Genomic DNA, 22,247 nt, shown 5'->3' with positions numbered 1-22,247 from the left:
GGTGACACCAAGATGAGTGGTGTGGTTGACACACCTGAGGGACAGGGTTCCACCCAGAAGGACCTGGACAGGCTTGAGAAGTGGGGCCATGTGAACCTCATGAAGTTCAACAAGGCCAAGTGCAAGGTCCTGCACCTGGGTCAGGGCAACTCCCAGTATCAATACAGGCTGGGAGGTGAAGGGATTGAAAGCAGCTCTGCGGAGACGGACTTGGGGGTACTGGTGGATGAAAAGCTGGACCTGAGCTGTTGCATGCCCAGAAGGCCAGCTGTATCCTGGTCTGCATCAAAAGAAGCATGTCCAGCAGGTCAAGAGGGGTGATTCAGTGCCTCTAGTCTGTGCTGGTGAGACCCCACGTGGAGTGCTGCATCCAGCTCTGGAGCCCTCAGCACAAGGAAGACATGGATCTGTTGGAGCAGGTCCAGAGGAGGGCCACAAAAATCAGAGGGGTGGAACACCTTTCCTATGAAGACAGACTGAGAGAGTTGGGGTTGTTCAGCCTGGAGAATAGAAGGCTTCAGGGAGACCTTATTGTGGCTTTTCAATGCTGAAAGGGAGCTGATAAGAAAGATGGGGACAGACTTTTTAATAAGGCCTGTTGCAATAGGACAAGGGGTGGCGGTTTTAAACTAGAAGAGGACAGATTTAGACTAGATAAAAGGAAGAATTTTTTTACAGTGAGGGTTGCCCAGGTTGGTAGATTGGAACAGGTTGCCCAGAGAGGTGGTAGATGACCCATCTCTGGAAGCATTCAAGGTCAGGTTGGACGGGTCTCTGAGCAACCTGCTCTAGTTGAAGATGTCCCTGCTCGTTGCAGGGGGGTTGAACTAGGTGACCTTTAAAGGTCCCCTCCAACCCCAAACCATCCTATGATCCTACATGCTCTGTTTCCAAAGAATGTTCAGTGTCTTATGATTTTGAATGACTTCTGTGGATTTTGGTGTCTATGAATACCATCAGGAAATACCACTACAGGTACTATTTGCTGGATGGGGACCTAAAAGAAAATGAAGCAAACCAGGATGGTACTTTATTGCTTGATGATTTTTGTTTAGATTTTTTATTTGGATACTTTTTTCATTGTGAGAAACTTCCAAAATAATTTTTGTCAGTTCATATTGCCTGGCTACACTATTTCACTTTGTGTAGTTTTTCTGGTTGGGATACTTTCCAGAATTAGATATCAACAAAACCAATTAAATAATTTGGTACAGGCAATTATAGAACAGAAGCAATATTCTTCTAAAGCAGGCAATCAAAAAACCAAAATGATGCTTTATTTGACAATAAACCTTGTGTTTGGCGTTGCAATCTGAAAGGTAATAAATCTATAAAAATGTTACTACATCTCTTAAATGCTGAATAATAAAAAAGAACACAAATTTTCATGTTGGGGGCTTAAAGCTCTAAAATGATAAAGTTTTATCAGAAAAAAATCTGAAGCTTAATGAATAAAAACAATGGTACCAAGTCACCTCTGTATGATACAACAGAATAACAGAAATAATACAGAGATAAAATGTGACGTTTATTTTATTTTCTTACTGATGAAATATCACACAAACCACTTTTGAAGAAGCTTATTAAATTGGAGATTGTTTAAATATACCCAAATTATACCTCCATTTCTTATTATGGATGAAACTTAAAGCAACTGAAAGTGTATTCTCTTCTCAAACTACAAGTTGCAAGATAATGAATCTTAATAATGTGTTTAAGGAGGGATAGTAATGCCCTAGTCAAAGGACTAAAATGTTTGGGTTTTTTTGAAAGTGTGGTTAAAATCATGGGTCAAAATCACTTCTGTGCCTGGTAATTTTGCACTGATCCAGTTAAATCTCAAGGACAACATAGAACAGAGAGTGTACTCTGCTTTTCTGTCTGTGCATTCATTATTATACACAACCTATATGTCCTGTAATCATCACGCCCTAAAAGAACATTGCCCAAGTGAGTTACTTAAGTCATGTTGACTGGGTTTATTTTGTCTGTGTCATAGGTGGTTGGGGAGGCATGGGCAACCCAAGAAATTTGAACCTAAATGCCCTCTGCTGTTTCAAGTGTATCCATGTCTCCCTCTAAATTCCTGACAAATTAGGCAAGCACAATACTTTTTTTTTTTTTTTTGCATGTTGGGAACCTTATTGGGTCATTCAGCTGTTCCAAAAATCTACATTGCTGACAGTAGCAATAATGGCTGAGAAACTGGAAAAATCCAAAGAGAACAGTAAAAAATCTAACCAAAATGGGTCTCCCACAGGGTATTTAGGTTCTCCAAATCGCCATCCAGGAAATCCCTTGACAAAAATCAATAAACCCTGGGCTTCCAAGCTGTTTTTTTTAGCATGTTGAGGGCAATTAAGCAGGCAGGAGAAGTAAATGTTAACAGCCTTTTCAGACTGTTTAGATGTATCTATCCACCTTTCTTCCCACTCAGCTCCCCTCCTCAGCCAAAAGATTGGAGTGTCATATTCCAAACCCCTCAACCTAAAATCTTGGTTTCATTAGAAAGAAATTTTCTTCTATTTTTGAGATTCCTGGTGAGGTTTCTGTGTATCTAAAGAGCCTCTGCTTCAAAGCTGTGGTTGTTCTAGGGCATTGGATGCTCATCTAGCTGCTAGGCCACGTTTCTTTGATATGATTGTCTATCACATTTCTATGGACAGTGTATCTTTCATAGCATGGACCTGTGGCTGTAACTTTTAGAGAAAATGCATCTTACTTGATTAGGGCCTGAGCTCTTACTGTCCTTCAGGTTTCTAGTTCTGAATTACAGTATAATATAATCCACTTAAAATACTTCTTTCTGCATTGATCGAGGAGAAAAATCCCAAACCAGTACTGTTCTTTGGACCAAGTTCTGCTGCTACTGTTCTTTCTGCTGTCCCTTCACAGTGTGGTCTGAATTGATTCCTGCTTTTGGACTCTGCAGCTGTTTCTGATTCAAGCCAGAGCCTGCTGAATGTTTGCCTTGGATCGATTAACAAATATTTTTCCCCATAATCCTGTTATAGTTGTTCTAGGACACAGTGTCGAGTCTCTCAATTAACTTTAATGGACTTTGGAACAGTCCTGCAATTATTAAGAGGGCTTTTTCTGTCGAGATATTGATATAAGGCGCTGCCCATACATGTCTTTTGGGCTGGGGACACTTACAACGTAGTCAGGAGAAAATACTCATTTCAGAGATGTGTTTTGGATCCACAAACTCTGCCAGAGAGCCCTGTTTGTCCTCATAGCATTTCTTTCAGATAGGTCAGCCCAACTCCAGAGAGAAAGAGCAGTTGTATTACCTCGCCAAAAGGATATTAATTTTTTTCTGAAAAAAAACAGAAGTCTAACAGTTCTGAAACCCAGTCTCTGCTAGGTTATGGACCTCCCATCTAAACGTTTCCTTGATTATGTGAAAAATATAACTCTCCTTAAGACCTGATGCCAGGACTTCAGCTTTTAGGCTTTCACAGTTGGGCAGCCTTGATCCTTCTGGTCAGGAAAGCTATTCAGGTATTGCATCAGGGCTACATTCTCCAGTTTTGTGGGGAAACCCACCCATGAATATATATATCTACACCTATTTCGTTAACATCCCAATGATATCCCAAATCTTTTGCAGCCAGGTAATACAAACCTTCAATATTAGATAAATGACTGAAAACAGAAACAAAAACCATCTAACTTCATCCTATATGTGATAACTGGATTTAATTTAAAAATCAGAGAAAGAAAAGGGATATGGCAGTGATTTTTAAATATTGAACTTAAAAGCTTTTTCTTTAAAAGTCACATGCTCAAGACAAAGCTGTCCCTAGGCACCTTTAATGTACTTATGTGGCAGTTATGCAGCAAATAAAGTTATTTTCTTTGGCAGCAGTTTCAGAGAATATCTTCGCGTAAAGAATAATTTCTTTTCCTTGAACAATGGGATGGGTTCATAAAAAGTATAATGGGTACATTTGTTTGTTTTTCAGTTTTAACAATTAGGAGGTATTTGTATGTGTGTAAAAATAGAAAGTAGGAAAATAATGGATAGTTATACTTATAATTAGCATATTTTGATACTTAGGAAACCAGAAGCCATTTCTATGCTTATTAAATGTGCATTGTCAGCTTCAATTTTTTGAAAATAGCTAACTAAAAAAATAATTTCAGATGAAATGTTGCTTAAGGAATATATACTGAAATTAAATGTAAACTCAGACTTTAAAATGTGTAGAACAATATTTAGCTTTCTCGTGCTTAGAATCATAGGGTGGTTTGGGTTGGAAGAGACCTATAAAGGTCACCTAGTTCAACCCCCCTGCAATGAGCAGGGACATCTTCAACTAGAGCAGGCTTCTCAGAGACCCGTCCAACCTGACCTTGAATGCTTCCAGAGATGGGTCATCTACCACCTCTCTGGGCAACCTGTTCCAATGACCAACCTGGGCAACCCTCACTGTAAAAAAAATCCTTTTATCTAGTCTAAATCTGTCCTCTTCTAGTTTAAAACCGCTACCCCTTGTCTTATTGCAACAGGCCTTATTAAAAAGTCTGTCCCCATCTTTCTTATAAGATCCACAAGATCTTATAAGCTTGTTAGTGTAACAGTCTTATCACACTAGCCCTTTAGATTTTAAGCAAAACTTGTGCAAAGGTCTCCCATTGTGGGTCTGGGTAGTCCAGCTGTATTCACGGCACTGATTCAAGGATATTATGGCTGAACAGGGCTGGATGCTTCAGCCTATCAGAGCTAAAACTACTGGTAAAGTTAATGTAGTTGGGACCCATGTGCTCTGAAAGACTGTGTTTGCAAGAACACGGCTTTAGAGAGGGTTTGAACCAGTGTCCCTTGAATGTAACAAACACTGTTTTCAACTGGTTTCAACTCAATCCTTCCATCTTGGGTGTGGAGAGGAAACAGTGATCAAATATGAACAGGTGTTGAACATAAGCAGGTACTGGAATTTTTTTTTCAAGTGATAACCTATGAATTGGTTTAGGTTATATAAATAAAGAAATAATTAGGAACGTCATAGAAATAAATAGAGAAATTATTTATTGACAGGAAGGGCAAGGCAATCCAAAGGCTAACTTAAAATACCCGAGGCCTGTTGCCCTTTCCAGTAATTCAAAAAATATTAACATATCCAGAGAGCAAGCAGATGAGGACCATAAGTTAGGATTTCTGAATCACCCTGTGGTAGTACTTGTTTTACTCCTTCCCATATACAGAGAAGGATGGAAGAGATCACTGTCATTATTTAAAGCTAGTCTTTGGGAATACATTCCTTGCTAAATAAATTTATGAAAGCAAACTAACTAATCATTGTAATGATTGGGACCAATAATTTATTTTGTAAGGCATATTAACATAGATCAATCAAGACTGATGCTACATAATTTGTGTTCTCTTCATATGCCCAGATGAGGGCAATAGAAAGTCTCCTATTGATTTTTATCATGAAATAATATGTCTGCTGCAAAGACCAACTCAATTGCCGTTCATTACACATCCAGATTGTATCTTGACCCTTCTGTAAGGATGTGGTTAATGGTGATCCTCGCCTATTCATGGGGATCCTGTGTAAGAAGCTGGAGGGTAAAGAACAGAGGGCAAAGTGCAATTTTGAACCAGTAATCATTTCTGTATTTCTGTTTGTTTATTAAATGAGATTGACTTTCCAGCCTTGATATATGCAGATGCATAATAAGCCATTTGGTTCAAACCAGCAGAAATTGCCTGAAAGTAACAGTAGAAAGTTCCTAGGGGAAGGAATGCAACTGTTTTCATGTGACAGAGAGCAGAGTACCCCATGGGTTGCTGAGAACAGTCACAAATGTAGGATAATGACTGAAGAGTGTTCCTTACTATAGTAAGGCCATGGTAATTTGTGTATGTATCTGGTTTTTGTTGTAGGTTGGGGGTTTTTGGCAGATCAAAAACTAAGCTGTAAACAAGGCAGAATTTCACACACTACTAAAATGTGCCAAAGTATTCTTCCTGATGCTGAGGTTTACTATTAACCTGATCTTTCTCATGGCATTTTCGTAAAGTAGAATTGTCAATCCCCAAATAATCCAATCACACAAATGTCTTTTAATATTCCTTTTAGAATGTATGCGTGAGAAGTTTGTTCAAAGTGGAACTGAATCGATCCATTTTATATGTTTCTACTGCATTTCACATATGTCAGAGTTCTGTCTGTATATTCATTCTCTATTTCCATATGTACAACTCACAGCTAACATAATCTTAATCCCTTTAAAATTTCCTTTAAAACAAATTCACAGATAATCCTCACCCTCTAGTAAGGCATAAAGAGAAGACTCGAGGGGAAATAGGATGTGGGGGAATTGCTGGGGAAAAGAAGTGAAGTCCTCCATGAATTATGCATATACCCATGGCTTGCATGCATCAGAAACAGGTGTATGGTTTATTGTGATAAGCAGGATAGCCCCATGGGTTGGGCAGGCGTATAATTCAATTGGTACAAGTGGGAAACTGAGGCAAGAGACAAGTCAATGATTTCCCAAGTTTTTAAAGTAAATTTAGTATTGTGATAGGGAATACCTGTCTTTCAGTACCCCACAAAAGTGATGGAATTATTATGATTTTAGCAGCTAATCATACCTTCACACTTTGCTGTACAACCTAAAGAGAGGAAAAGAGTCATTGTTACAGTGCAGCTCTCATCTTGCCCTAAATGGAATTTGCCAAATATCTAACCAGGTTCTCTTCTCTTTATCACCTAAATGGTCTCATAGATGGCAAATGGAATTTCCCAGCCTCACCCCTCATGTTGATGCAATGAGTGGGTTATAAATGGGTAGTATTTGTCTTTTTTTCATAAGGTCTTGGCTTCTACTATGAGGATGTCTGAAAGTGTTAATGTCCCAGAAGTGACTGGAGAAAGTACTGAGCAGAAATAGGACTTTTATTTTCATGTATTGTCAAAGTCAAAACCAGAACACAATTTCACATCATGTACTTTCATTCTCAGGATGCTGGGAAATTGTGGGGGAAAAAAACCCAAAACAAAACAAAAAACCAAAATCATCATTCAAGGGATGGTGTGGATGCTTTACAGCTTGATTTCAGCAGACAATCTGTTTAGCCTTTGAGAAAGGGAGTTTAAGAGGTAACTACATCATATGGTGTAGTATCTTCACTGGATTGACAAATTCAAATGAAAAATAAGGCAATCAATTCTTCTTTCATTAGCCCTTGAAACAAATTCATCAGGACTAACTAAATGCATTTTTGTCAGACGCGCTAACACAAGTTTTATTGTATTTAGAGACTAATTATGAGACTAAATGGAAAGGAAGTTGAGAGAAATTTAGTTGCCTGTGATACACAAGATGTTCTAATGGTACCATTTTAGCTTTAGACTTTATGCAACAGAATTTTAATTTTCATTTTAAAAACTGTGTCTTTCTAGGTTTCATGATTAGGAAGATAAAACATGTGCATGAGTCACGGCAGTATTTTCTGACGGGGATTGGAGATAAATCCCACAGCAACTTGTGATAAACTGGTCCTGGATTCTCTAACAAACTGTTGTTCTGAAAGGTGAGAACTGCTCATTTTTTCTAAACATTCGGATGCAGTATGAGGAGGGTAAGTGCATACAGTATTAACAACTTCACTGCCAATCAGGAGAAATACCTAAAAAATAAACACTTGCAATCAAAGATTAATTTCCAAGCTGTGGAAGTTAATACCATGTAGAAGTGAGTTCTAATTGCAAAGTGGATTCCCGTTTAATCCAGAGGAAGCTCCTGCAAATTTTTTAGCCTGCTGTAAAATCCAGACAGTTTACTACAGAGTTTGGGTATGACTTATCATAAGTTATGCTGGAATTTATTTAAGAGTATCATAATATTCTTATATTATTAGAAGAGAAATGTCCTTATGCGATTATATTAAAATTCATGTTCATGTAGATGGCCAAGAAAATGGCACTGTATATAGGATTTGAATCATATTATGCAGACAACTCATATACTATAGACAATCTTGGGCAGAGGAAAGAGACCAGAGAAAAATGTAGTGGGAAGGTAGAAAAAAGTAATTCACTGCTTGTTTGTTTTTCAGAGTCTTGTACATATTGTGTTTCTAAAGATTTCATAAATTTCCTATTTCTTTAATTCACTACAAGTATGATCTAGAATAGCTGTGTTCTCTAAAAAGTGGCTCTTTTTCTCTAGGCTGTGAAACTGTTACTGTTTTAGAGATTCTAATGTGATGGATTATAAAGAATTTCTGAAGAATTTTGGCATAAGTACAGACTGTTAAAAAAAGCACAGAACACAAAATTTCAAGTATGTGCTCAGAAAAAGAGTGGAAACTTGGGTACTTTTCCTTTTTCCGTTTATATCAATAGAAGTATTTCTGTTGGCCTTGATGGATCTGGTTTGCAATTTTGTAGAACGCTGATAGCCTCTGATTCTCAGCAGATACAACTAGGACAGGGAGGAAAAGAAAGCCAGTTTCCTTTGGCCTGGGAAATTTACCAAGTCTGTGTGAAAACTGCCTTTAAAATCAAAAGGTGACATGTTACATGGGCCAAAAAATAAAATCACTATTACAAGCTCATAAACCCCAGATAAAGAATTTGTTACTGTAATTTGGAATCTTGTAGCACTTGGGAACCTCAGTTTTCACCCAGCCTTCAATCATACTGAATTTTGCAGGTAATCTTTGTAACAAAGAACTTGCACCGTAAGGCAGTAACAAAATGGTGAACTTGGACATGTTGGGGAGGTCAAGGTGACAGTAAGACATTTTTTGTCAGCATGACAGTATTTTCAAGCATAGCAGCAACCTAACTTATTGGAGTGTTGGGATTGTCTTTGTAGGCATCAACTTAAAGAAGGATGTTTAGGAAGGATTGATGGTCAGTAATTAAGTCAGTTTGGGCAGGTCCTCTCTAAATATAAGGATCAGCATAGGAGTAGATGCAAAGTGTATCTGTTTGAAATTGCAAGAACCAAACAGTCCAAGGTGGCATGAGGGGTCATTCCTGAGTGAAAGGCGATTGCCATGGAGGACATGGGATGTGGAGACCATTAAAATGAAGGTGTTAGCTTATGTTTGCTGTCTAGGGAAGGAAGAGTCATTCATAAGAGCAGGATACAGTTGTTTTCGTCAAAGATAGAAAGAGTGTGTTTCAGTAATTCAGTTGTTGGAGGCAGTGAAAAGATTTAGCCCTGTATGTGGATGAAAAAGGTTGTGTTTGAGAGGTTAAACAGCAAAAGTCTGCCAGATTTACCTGTAATGTGAGTGTGAGGACCAATGGAGAGGTGGATTTAAGAAGGTGTTCAAGTTCAGATAGTGAGAAAGGCCCTTCCAGCACATTTATAAATAATAGACACCTGTTTGCCTATCTTGGAATTTAATTTAGTGCATTTAACAAGGTATTTTCTTCATCACATATGTACATGTATGATATTTTGGCAGTAGTTTTTTTCATGAGTGTGAGGCTAACTGCTAATATTTTTAAAATTTCTTTTTGTTTTAAAAAAAGCATTTAAACTTACCTTTGCTGAAGAAAGCCAGTCATGAATGACTCGTATTTTGCAGGCTAAAGAGCATTAGCTTCATCATTTCTACTACTCAAAATTTAGTGCTTCATGAAGAGGATTATTAAAAAAAAATCCATCCTGGTCTAGAAAAGTGAAGTCATCAGTCCAGAAGTCTGAATTAGGTTTATCCTATTTCTGACAAAAAATATTGCCTTGAGTGGTAGGAATTATTTCTGAACCAGTTTTGAATAGGTGGCCTGGTGTTCAAAGGCCCTGGATACCACTAGTTCACATTGGTTTCAGTAGGATCAGATAAAGCTGAACTGTTTTGAAATCATGATGACAGAATATCTAGTATTTTAATAATACTTTTTCTTCTCACTATTTTACATGACCGTGGTGTGATTATATAGAGTTTTGTAAGTTTGTGCAGTACTATCAAAGATTGTTTTGAAACCATTACTAGAAGTAAATATAACTACCAAATACAGAGTTTTTCCCTGTGTGGGATACTGAAATTGTGGAGAAATAATATTAATTAAGGCTCCTCCTCCTTCCTAGTAGTGCTGTACCTAGCACTGTGCATGATTAACCCCCTTAAATGACCCATCTAGTTAATGGGGCTGGGGACACAACCTCCCCACTCATTCTGCCATAGGATGCCTCAGACATTCAGAGTTTGCTTGTAGGGTGTTCCTTCAGCCTTACCTTGCTCACAGTGTCTTGAATTCACCTCTTGCCTTCTGATTCCCAATTTCATCTCTTTCACCCTCCCACTTTGAGAAGTGTAGCCTTGTCCACAATAAAGTAGTTATAAAAGATTACTGCTTAACATGGGTCTAAAAATAGATTTTACAATCATCTAGATAAATTAGGGGTAAACCTCTCTGGTTCATTTCTGACGTGCAAAACTGAGTGATATTTGTTTAATAAATATTAGTACCCAACCAAAACGAATTTGAAATAGGGTAGTTCTAAATGGAATTGAGCACTCACACAAATGATTTTCAAAAGCTTAAGTAATAAAAAGTATAGCTTTATTTAAAAAAGAAGGAAAAATCTATGTCCAGCAGGCCACTGAGTGGGCAGAGGGAACAGTGGAATGCATGCCCTAAGCAGTGAATAGTCACACTTTGTACAGAACAACATTTTGTTTCCTGTGTAGCTCCACTGGAATAACCTTTGAGTTTGGTGCACATACTCTTTGTGCATAAAGTTCACGTGGCATGTGCAGGACAACCCAGGGATCAGGCCCAGCCAGCATGGGTTTATGAAAGACAGGTTCTGCTTGGCTAACCTGAGCTTCTATGACAAGATGACCTGCCTAGTGGATGAGGGAAAAGCTGTGGATGTTGTCTACCTAGACCTTAGTAAAGCCTTTGACGCCACCTCCCACAGCATTCTTCTGGAGAAACTGGCTGCTCATGGCTGGGACAGGTGTACTCTGTGCTGGGTAAAAAGCTGGCTGGGCGACTGGGCCTGAAGAGCGGTGGTGAATGGAGTTACATCCAGCTGGCAGCAGTCGCATGTGGTGTTCCCAGGGCTCAGTATTGGGGCCAGCCCTGTTTCACGTCTTTATTGACGATCTGGTTGAGGGGATCAAGTGCACCTTCAGTAAGTCTGCAGGTGACACCAAGCTGGGCAGGAGTGTTCATCTGCTTGAGGGTAGGAAGGCTCTGCAGAGGGATCTGGACAGGCTGGATTGATGGGCCAGGGCCAATTGTATGAGGTTTAACAAGGAGAAATGCCTGCTTTGGCACTTGAGTCACAACAACCCCACACAATGCTACAGGCTTGGAAGAGCAGCTGGAAAGATGCCTGGCAGAATAGGAGCTGGGTTGATGGCTGGCTGAACATGAGCCAGCAGAAGGCAAATAGCATCCTGGCTTGTATCAGAAATAGTGTGGGCAACAGGACTAGAGAAGTGATTGTCCCCCTGTACTGGGCACAGACGAAGCTGCACCTCAAATACTGTGTTCAGTTTTGGGCCCCTCACTAAAAGAAAGACACTGAGATGCTGGAGCATGTCCAAGGGCAGCAAAGCTGGTGAAGGGTCTGGAGCACAAGTCCTATGAGGAGCAGGTGAGGAAACTGGGGCTGTTTAGTCTGGAGAGGAGGAGGCTCAGGGGGGACCTTATTGGTCTCTACAGTTCCCTGAAAGGAGGCTGTAGCAAGGTGGGGGTAGGTCTTTTCTCCCAGATAATGAGCAACAGGACAAGAAAAAATGGGCTCAAGCTGCACCAGGGGAGGTATAGATTGTATATTAGGAAAAATTTCTTCACGGAAAGGGTGGCCAAACATTGGAACTGGCTGCCCAGGGAGGTGGTGGAATCACCATCCCTGGAGGTGTTTAAAAAACGCATAGATGTGGTGCTTAGGGATATGGTTTAGTGGTGGACTTGGCAGTCCTGGGTTAATGATTGGACTTGATGATCTTAAAGGTTTTTTCCAACCTAAATGATTCTGTAATTCTATGGGACACTGAGACAGGAGTATGTGAAGGAAAGGGAAAAGATAAGAGCCTTTTCAAGGTCAATAGGAATGTTTATTATCAAAGGCCTGTAAGGACACTGTCTTCCAGTTCCTGAAAATACATTTTTGGTAATGGATAATTCTGAAAACATACTGACAAAGAGAGGCAGTTAGTTTCTAGTAGCACATTCTGATATTAAATGTAGCAAAGTTAAATGGTAAGTTTCTAAGTTATGTATATTATGTTTTAAAAGATACATGAAACGAAAAGCTACTACAACAAATTCACAGATTAGTTAGTGTAATTTTGAATTACTGATCGGCTTTGAAATACAAGGATATACAAGAAAGTTATATTTCAGGTTTGGTTTAGCCTGTTTGTACATAAAGATTTGTCCAGTTATCAAAAACGGTCTTTAAGAGTTGTAGATGGCATTGTTTCTTTGAAGCTGACAAAGATGTGGACTTTGCTGGATCAGTTTTCTTAACAGCACTAATCTGCCAGAAAGTAAAAGCGAAGGAATAAAAGCTGAAAAAACTTTTTCCAGTCTTCACCAGCTGAGCATGTTGTGGCAGAGTGCAGTCTGGATAGCACTGAGAGGGCATTTCAAGAAAAGGTAAGGGAGTGCCATTAATACTTTGAAATACTTTGACAGGTGGAAAAGCTGACCCAGGCATCACAGGAAAAAAACCCAAACTGCCAAGCTTTGAGGCCAGTTAATTATATCAACTTCTTTTATGAACAGATTCCATGCACAGGGTTTCTTGTTTGCTTTTACAGCTGGTTAGCAGAAACAGCAGTTCTGTTTTATTTTGTGTGTTGCAGTCTTGCTTATTAGCTTCACAGCATTAGAAATGTGTGTATTAGAACTCCAGATTCCTTAGGCTAAAACAAAATGAGAGCACATCGAAGCTTGATGGCTAAGGTATTTCATAATGTGAATTGCTAGATCACTCTGTCAGATCAAAGTAAGTGATGACTCACACTGAGTAATGAATAGTTGTCATTGTATGAAAATTGTTTTCTGGCCTGCATGGAGTAAATTATTAGTGGATAGGTGCTACTGCAGAAACACTTTTTTTTGTATGTGATGGCAAGCTTAGAATAGAGAGTGGAGCTGGAATAGACGATGACAAATGAACTCTCCACATGCCCTTAAATGCGATCTTAACTGAAGAGGGCTGGGGAGCGTGATGGTGGAACATAACTGTGTTCCACCTGCTTTATGGGAAGGTGAAAAGAAAAATCTCCAAAACTCACTCTTGTGCCTTCATGTCACGAAAATCCTGACTGTCTAAGAAAACAGGAGCTGATTCTGTGCATCAAGACTGCATATTCTACTACAAACTCAATTACACAGGCCTGTAACTGTGCTTTCTCAGCCTTGAAAAGACAAGAGAGGACGGACAAACAGGGCTACAGGGACATTCAACATCTTGATCCTTTTTCATCTTGTATATCTTTGATATGGAGGTCAAGGCCTGGACTGGAAGCACAGTACAGCTCACCTTACAAGTCCTCACAGTCCTTGGTGTTTATTTTGGGCTTTCTAAAATCTCTCTATACATTATCTTTACACTGTGATTTTGGCAGTTTTGAATGAACAATAATCAGCTTAGAAGCAGATGGGGTACTTGTCAAAAAATGGCAGGGGGAGAAAAGCCTCAGGGATGCTTGCAGTATTCAACAACCCAGTGTGAGCTAACATTTCAGAAAAACAAACCAGTCTTCCTATTGTTTCATAAGCCTTATCAAAATCTGCAGTAAGTCAACTTTCAGGCATTTTACAAGTCCCATAAGCAAAACCACATCCACGTAGCTCCTTTGCAACAACCAATGAATTAAAAAAACCCGAAGAAGTGTGATAAGTTTATACAACAGCTATATTAACTATTCCGTCTTCTAACATTTTCCAGTATTCATTGTGCTAACAACCCATTTTAATAAAGGAAACTTTAATACTAGGTTATGCCATGAATGGTTTTAAAGTTACATTAAGACAGGTGTTATGAAGCAGACTGATCCACCAAGTATTTTTAGCTCTGAATTTTGAGGAGAGTTATTATTTGAGAAACTTGTCTGACTTGTCATTTGAGAGTGTGTGATTGGGAATACTGTTTTGTAGTGAGCTTATTAATTAAACATCTGACGGTCAGAGCATGCCAGGGTAACCTATTTGATCAGTTCACAGAGAAGAACATTTGAAAAGGTCTTGTAAAAAATGTATTATTGTTCTAAAAGCTTCATGAACTTGATTTTTCTGAACAAAACACTATAAATTGTATTCATTACAGCTGTGTTCAGCCTATCAGGACATTGAAAAAGCCTTCAGAGCAATTGATGTCAGTCAGAGTGGATTTGTGTCTTTGGATTACTTGAAGTCAGTCATAAATGGCTTTATATTTCCTTTGCTGAATGAAACTTTTCAAGAGCTAATGAATAGGTAAGAATCATACTATTTTCTTAGGGGACATTTTTTAGAGCTGCTGCCTTATAGCTTTATTATTGCTTTTTGTCACTACCATCATTAATTCATCTTACTTGTGCCTGTGTTGCAGTATGCATGGCACTGATATAGCTGGGTATAAACCCAAGTTTTTTTGCAGTAAGGCATATAGGCTTAATGGAGTAGAAGCTTTAAGTTACTGCTTTCTTACTTCTATTTGCTCACAAAATTGTATTTAATTGCCTAAATGGAGCATTACTGTCTTGCATTCAAATGACTAGTGATGTGGGATGGTGTGAATTTGCTGGAAGAGCAGCTTCATGACTGTTAGCACCATATTCGCATGGTGACAGCATGACTATACAAGCCTCTCCTTTTTAAATATGCTGGTGTGGCAAGGAAAAGAAAGGAAGAAGTGAAACTAGAGTGGATGAATGAGCTAATGTTGAACGCTTTCACTCTGCACTGCTCATTGTCAGTCACTGAAAAAGAAAACTGAAGGGATACTTCAGTGCTGCATAATAAAGCAATTTCATACCTGGAAATCTGAATTTAAACTAAAATAAGGCAAAAATCTTTTGAAATTAGGTTTTGACATTGTAAATATTTTTATTAAAAGTGCTGTGAAGGTTGAGAAATCATGCCAGCTACTGGATTCAAGTCAATGTACTATTTTACTTTAACCAGGCAACTTTGTATCTTATGACCAAAACTGAAATCATCTTTTGGGCAGTCTAGTGTACAGAAGATAAATGGATAAAAAACATTTTCCAGCCCAGCCTCAAGGATCTCAGCAGAGTTTAAGCTACAGGACATTTTCCAAAATACAATTTCCTGGACATGACCACTTCAGCATACGCTGACTATCTTCCTGAACTCATATTTCCTTTTTAAAGCCAAAATATCATAGGAATGGATGTTTTCTGTGGCTTTTGGTTAAATCTAGACCAAGATCTTTTATGATTAATCTTCTGTACTCAGAAACCAAAAACTGTGAGAAGAAAACTGCCAGGATATACTTTATACTTGTTGGCAACAGTGCCAAGGGCATATGGCCAGTCAAAGAGAAAGAAAGAACAACTTAACTCTTACACAGCATTTTTACTCCAAAACATTGCTTAGGCTTATAACAACAGGACAAGTCACCCAAATCATACTGTGTGAGGAGGTCAGTAACCAGACTATGCAACAGCTTAATGATTCCACAATTTATAGTTTATCCATTTAAATTGTTGGAAGAATAGAATCATCCATGTAAATAATCAGTTGAGTTATTTCTTTCTTTATATGCACCAGTTAGCTGTAAAGACCTCAGTGCAGATAGATGTTTTACAGCAGCAGGTGCTGTATGAGAATGTCATCTGCAGTAACCATATTGCTTTGTGCATTCAGCAGATAAATCTGATTTGCTTCTAGTCATTCACAGTGTGATATAACAATGATCAACTATTACTTTGAAAAAAAATTGCTATTATAGTTTTTTTTCAATTAATGTCACTTGCTAGTTTAAATCTTAAAGTAAATCTTGCTCTTAAGAGCAGTTGCATAATGGAGAGATTTCTGCATGTATTCTTCCACTGGAGCTTTCTCTAGTATTTGAAAAATATAGTGACATTTTAATGATGCTGTAAACAGAAATGTTCAAGCCTATGTATGCCATATCTCTTAGGTGATATTTCTCAGATAATGTAATTCAAAAGCTCCACCAGGTGAATGGAACAACAGCAAAAGTTCCTCATAGTCATCTAATTCTAATAATGAAGTAACTTCATTGCAACTGATAATAAATTTAGTAGTAATTGATGGGCAAGCAACGTGATTTCAAGGTTTTTAAGATTCTATTTAAATAATCTGACATGAGATGTGCCAAGGAGCTGTTTATAAGAAATAATACATGACAGCATTTTATGATTGTTAGAGGTATTTAAATCTCATGGGCTCCTGATATAAAATTCAGGGCCCATTGAAGTCGATGCAGTTTTGCCTTAGACTTCGGCTAGGATTTCATCCTTGACTGGTTTAGGACCAGATTACCCACGCACTTATCTCTCAGTATATGTCCCCACTGCAGCAAGATCAAATACATCAGAGGCAGACCATTGAGGTGTACTTCATTCAAAGGACATCACTCATCTGAGTCCTGAATTCCCTGAATTCCTTCTACTCTTGAAAATTCTTTCACTTAGAAGTAAAACATCATGAACTTGAGGTTATATAAAGAATTTCATAAACTGAAGGATTTAATTTCACAGTATTTCAGCATTCCCATGTAAGAAATATTTTGGTTATGTTTTGGAGCTTTGCTGTGGATTGTGTCCCTTCACAAGTGGAGGGGTATGAGTGAAGTGTTCTTGTTGATGGTTGGGAGCAAATCATACATGACTAATGTGAAGGCTTTGCCAATGGAGGGTCTAAATTCTAAGATTTTTCTGGTGGCTGCTGGGATTTCTAATTGGTGACCTTTTTTGTGATATGAGGTAAATCATTGTGCTCACTTGGTCAGGACTTGGGTGAACACAGTATCAGTTAAAAAACACAAGGACAGTTCAGCAGCAGAGGTAGTTTTAAACTTTTTGTGTTACCCTCATGCTTTAGGTTCTTTAATTTATGATTTGTATAAAAGTCTCAGTGCTAAGGCACTGATCGTTAAAAATTTCTCAGTGGGTATTTTCTAAAGTATCACTATGAGGTGATAATCACACAGTTTTACCAGGTATCCATGTTGTTACACTCTAATCAGTCAATTCTTTTGGAAGTATATTCCTTTGTACTTGGACATAACCATAAGCATACTTCTGAAAAGCCATGCAGAATTTATTTTTATTACTTCAATAAATTAGCTGGCCTACTATATTAGATTAAAAACTGGATTACCACTCACTAAAGATGTGCATTTTTTTCTGGCTCTACTGTGGAATGATCTTTCTATGCTCCAGTTATTCAACCTATAGCATCTAGATATTGTACTTACTGCCCTTCTAGCACAGCTTGAAATCTGAGGGCCAATATTATAACTATAAAGAGGGATTGTTTTAAAAATAAAATACAGAAGTCCTTCCTCAGCTTTTATTACCAATGATTCAGCTTTGTCTAGATAGGGCTTTATTCAATTTGATCCACAAAACTTAATGCTGGGGAGTTCCTCCCTGGCCCCCATGAGGGCCTGATTCATCCCTTTCCATGATGAAACCTGCAGAAGAGACATGCTGTGTTGGCCAGCCACAGGCAGAAATGGAAAAACTCCACAATCCTTCACCCATCTGCAGAACGGGAGAAAACCACTGCACCTTGTGGACTGATCAATGTCACCACAAATCATAGCTAGTAATGCCAGACCTTCACACACCCGTATTAGTATTTCTTCCTAAGTTCCCTTCCGCTTCCAGGATTTTGGAAATTGTTGCTGCTGAAGTCTGAGAGGCAATTGTAGAGCTTCTGAGCGAGGAGGTGGATGTGGAGAGGTCTGTTGCTCCGATTGACGCAGCTTTGGCTGGTTGCTCATTTTCAGCGCAGAATTGCTCTCTACAGTGTGATTTGAGTGATTCAGTAGACCATAGATATTTGAGTGTGAAGGGATCTCAGTTGGGGGCTCAAAATAACAGTTGTTATCTTGGCCTTAATTTTAAAGATCATCTGTTATTTCGTACTGTTTGTTTCATATTCATTTATCCAAGACAATAATCAGATATGAAATATCTATCCTTCCCACAGCTTTTTTTAATAACCCATTCCTCAATAGTATTGTTGGCAAAGCCCTTTCCTGCAGGGAATGAAATGGTGAAATGTGAATGCCAGCACTGCTTCTGTCTTCATTTACCTTGAGTCTTTGGTGCTTGGCCCTTCCCAGCCCTTCTTCTGGGCTCTGGTGCAATTGTGCTGCTGGTGCTGTGGGAGATGCTCAGCCCTTGAGCCACTGAGCCGTGGTGCTACTCTCAGCCAGGACCACTGTAAAAAATCAGGTTCCCTCCTCACCCGTGCTGTCAGGTTGTAGTCAACCAAAGTCTGAATGCTGTGATTCTTGTAACTTTTGGGTTTTAGCTTTGTTGGCTGAGCTTAAGGAGCTGCTGGATAGTCTGAAAATGAGGGTTTTTTTTGTAAAAGATCCAGGTGACTACATTTGGTAAATTTTCAGCCTTGTCCTGTGCATCCTGGGTTAGTAAATGCTCTAAACACCATCTGCCACCATTTTAAGGAGCAATAGGAGTTTTAAAAGCTTTTCTGAGATGACTACAGTAGCGAGTCAGCACGTTTCTGATAATATGTGAGGGATGTAATTGCCTGCAAAGCACCCTCTGAAGTAGGAGTGTATTTAGCCATGCTCATTGGAGCTTTCTGCTATACCGTTGAACCTGAATAGGAGATATGCCAATGGTCTGGGGAGTCATGGGATTAGGTCCTTATTGATTTTAAAGTAATTATTCATGGAATATGATACTGGTGAATCCCTGAATTTTTAATGTAGTTTAACATTTCCAGTACTTTTGAAGTTTTCAAATATGGATACAACGAACATCATAACATTTAAAAAACCAACATACTATTCCCCTTAGTTAGTTTCTCTACTGTTATGTGTAAATAATGAGAAGGGATGCATTAAATACTATCTTATTCTAGACATCTGTAATGTGAATGTCTACGCCTGAACTGCTCCTCCCAGACTCCATTTTATAGTCACTGGAGAGAAACAACAGGCAGGATTCATCTAATCAGTTTTAGATGTCTACTTTAGGATGAGATGAATCCTGTCCTGAAAGTGCCTGTTTCTCCCCAATGACTATAAAGGGAACTTAGAGTGACTCGTTCAGGTGCAGGCATGTACATTTGGTTAGATAAATTCTCACTTGGGGTATAGTTCTTCCACAGCTAGACATTTGGAATTGAGAAAACAAGTTGGCTCAGTTTATGTATTTAGTAACAAATAAAATCTATGCAAGCTTACTGTAATTATGAATGTTGCACACATTGATGTTATAACAATGATGTGATGTTCTAATTCAAAATTCTTCTTGGAGTGTGGAGTGGTTTTATAAGAAAACCTTTTAAAATTGTTTTGTTTTTTAAAAATCAAGTTTGGAGTGAAAGCCAGAGGTAAAATTGCTTGGCAACAATTTTAGAAAAAATCTGGGATGCTGGGAGCACCTTTGAAAACATGTAGACAATTCTTACAAGAAAAAAAACTAACATAAGCGAGTAGGAAGTTAATTTTTTATGTGAGTAACCTGTGGTATATGTAATTAACGAAAGTGTATCCACTCAATGGTCAGTCTTGTTTAAACTCAGCTAAAAAAAATCTTTTGGCAATGGTTTGTCTCATATTTTGAATCCTATCAAACCCTGATTCTTAATGAGGTGATTTATTCTTTCTGCTCTGAGAAGAAAATAGCGAGCAAAAGGCTGAGACATGAAAGTGTTGCAAAGTTTGTCTTTTTCCCTCTTGCAGAGTAAATCCAGCTAGAGATGAAGTGACACTGTTCTTTAGAAGCTGCACAGAAACATCCAAGATGCTTATCCCTCTTTAAAGCAGGCATTCCTTATGCTTGATGAAGTAAGAGCAATTATTTTTAGGTGTTGTCTTGGTTAATTACTCTTACAGCTAAACATTTGTGTCTCATATCTGCTTCAAAGTAATCTGGTAGTTGCCAGTCTTTGTTTTCTGTTACAGCAGCACACGGAGTCTGTTTTTCAAGTTTCTTTAACATAGATATGTGCAACTGGGGACTAAATAATCTGTAACAACCTCTCTGATAAACAAAAATTATTGGCCTCCTACAATTTCACTGGAAATCATGTTGGCCAGTTCTTTAATCATCCCTGTGGCTGCCTTTGAACCTCTGCTAGCTTTTCTGTATATTTCATGAAACGTTATGACAGAAATGAGAATTGGTGCTTTCATAGAAGTTACACTGATACCAACAAAAAAATAATATATATAACTTCTCAGCTAAGTGTTCCCCTGCTTCTAAATCCAAGGATTGCCTTGTGCTTAACATCATACTGGCATTTTATTTATGCTTCGATTATATATTATGACCTGCAAATCTTTAAGAGTAACTGCTCCTTATAATTAAGATTCCTCTTCTATTCTGGCATATTTTCTCCATTTCTCATTGTAGGACTTCATTAAAAAGCTTATTTTTGTGCTTATTCTTCCCAGTCATATTGTATCAGTGATTTGTTCTCTTCATCATTTTACCATTCCGTTTGTCTTTGTTATCTGTGGTCATCTAATGTTTTAAAGTTTTGTGGTTTTTTTTCCAGGTTATTTGTACATATGTGCATGTGCCTGTGTATATATATGCATAGAGAGAGAGAGAGAGAGAGAGAGAGAGAGCTGTGTTTACTCTGTACACACACACACAGAGACATGTATATATACGTGTGTGCATAAAAAGGATGTATAGCACAGGGTGAAAAATCAGCCCCAGCAAGACCTTGTTAGCAACAGACCTACTGGAGAATGGGTTATTACCTACAATTCTATTTGAATATTTCTGTTATCTGGCTCTGTTATCTATCACGCTTGTTTGATATCTGCCATTTGCATCCATAGTGTTCTCATTTCTTAGTCAAAACGGCATGCCACTGGTCACAAGTAAGGTATACTATTGCCTCGGGCCGCAGGCTGCCCCAGGACGGCAGTGCAGGCAGGGCCCTAATGCCTATTTTGCCTGTGCCAGAGTGCTGGACAGCCCTGTTAGCTGCTGCCTCCACGAGAAGGATCCAGATGTGTTAGTGTGCTGTTGTTGACATCCCTATGGTGACTGGTACCATTGGTTATGTCAGTGTTGGGTATTATATTCTGATTATAGAGGTTCATTATCCAGGTTCATCTCCGAACCTGGCTCTGCCTTCCCTCTCCCCACTCTTCCTCCTGCTCAGGGCTGTCTCTAGGCTCAAGTGGATCACCTCCTCTCGTCTACCGGTCGAACATGAAGTGTGGTAGCTCCCAGAAAAGCTGATTTCCTTATTGGTAGGACAAAATGCCATACCTACAGGCTTTGACATTTAATGAAGAAGGAATGCTATGAAAAATGTTCAGTCTCATGTGATCAACACAAGAAAAATATTCTTGGATGTCTTATTTCCTTTTCACACTAATATCTGCATCATAATATTTAGCAAACACTATTCTGCTGAGCTGCTGTATGTGATAGTTCAACAGAGCAGTGATCTCACCAGTGAGCTCATTATTAATGTCTAAACGTGAATCTGTAACATTCCTAAATAGTTATGTAACTGTGTGAGTGAGTTTTCCGCTATTGTGAAAAATCCATGTAAAACAGGTAAGACTTTTCCTCATGTCTTAGAGTTAACAAAAGTAAGTTTCTTGCTCTTTTTTTTTTTTTTTTTCAGGAGATAGAAATAGATTTGAACTTGAATGTCTTCTGTTCCAGGACTTAAATACATTCAAGTTCTTATCTAAAAGTTTTTAATAGGTTCATGCAGCATGCTTCTGATTCTTCATCACATCACTGCTCAGCCCACAACCAGCTGCCTGCTCCCTTTTTCTTCCAACTGATGTTTTTTTTCTGAATTGTTCTCAATGTGTTGGACTCTAAAATGCTACTGGTCCCTAGTTGTTAATCTATATCCTGAAAACAAAATCCCAACCAAGTAGCAGTGCTTTCTAATGTACAAGCTAGAAATATGTTCCCTGAAACTATACCACAAATTTGACTTTAAAATGTTGTATCAGATTGATGTTTTATAAAAGGATGAGTGAAGCACCCTTTGATGTTCTTTTGTGTGTCCTCAGTATTTTGTGGTTTACTTTTAAAACTTGGATCCTAGAAAAAAAATAGTTATACAAGTGCTTCAGCA

The 22,247-nt window shown here is 38.5% G+C and overlaps 1 long non-coding RNA gene across 4 annotated transcripts in view; it reads left to right on the top strand.

Annotated features, from left to right (window-relative positions):
- LOC119149344 overlaps positions 1–22,247 on the top strand; it is a 118,286-nt gene that overhangs the window by 24,934 nt on the left and 71,105 nt on the right. For all 4 annotated transcript variants that reach the window (XR_005104663.1, XR_005104661.1, XR_005104662.1 and 1 more), the window contains one exon: positions 7,422–7,552. This is a non-coding gene — a long non-coding RNA (uncharacterized LOC119149344). The remainder of the gene's footprint in view (positions 1–7,421; positions 7,553–22,247) is intronic.

This window comes from Falco rusticolus, chromosome 5 (assembly GCF_015220075.1).
Source record: "Falco rusticolus isolate bFalRus1 chromosome 5, bFalRus1.pri, whole genome shotgun sequence".
NCBI lineage: Eukaryota > Metazoa > Chordata > Aves > Falconiformes > Falconidae > Falco > Falco rusticolus.
The sequence above is the reverse complement of the archived record's forward strand: the minus strand, read 5'-3'. Positions and strand labels throughout refer to the sequence as shown.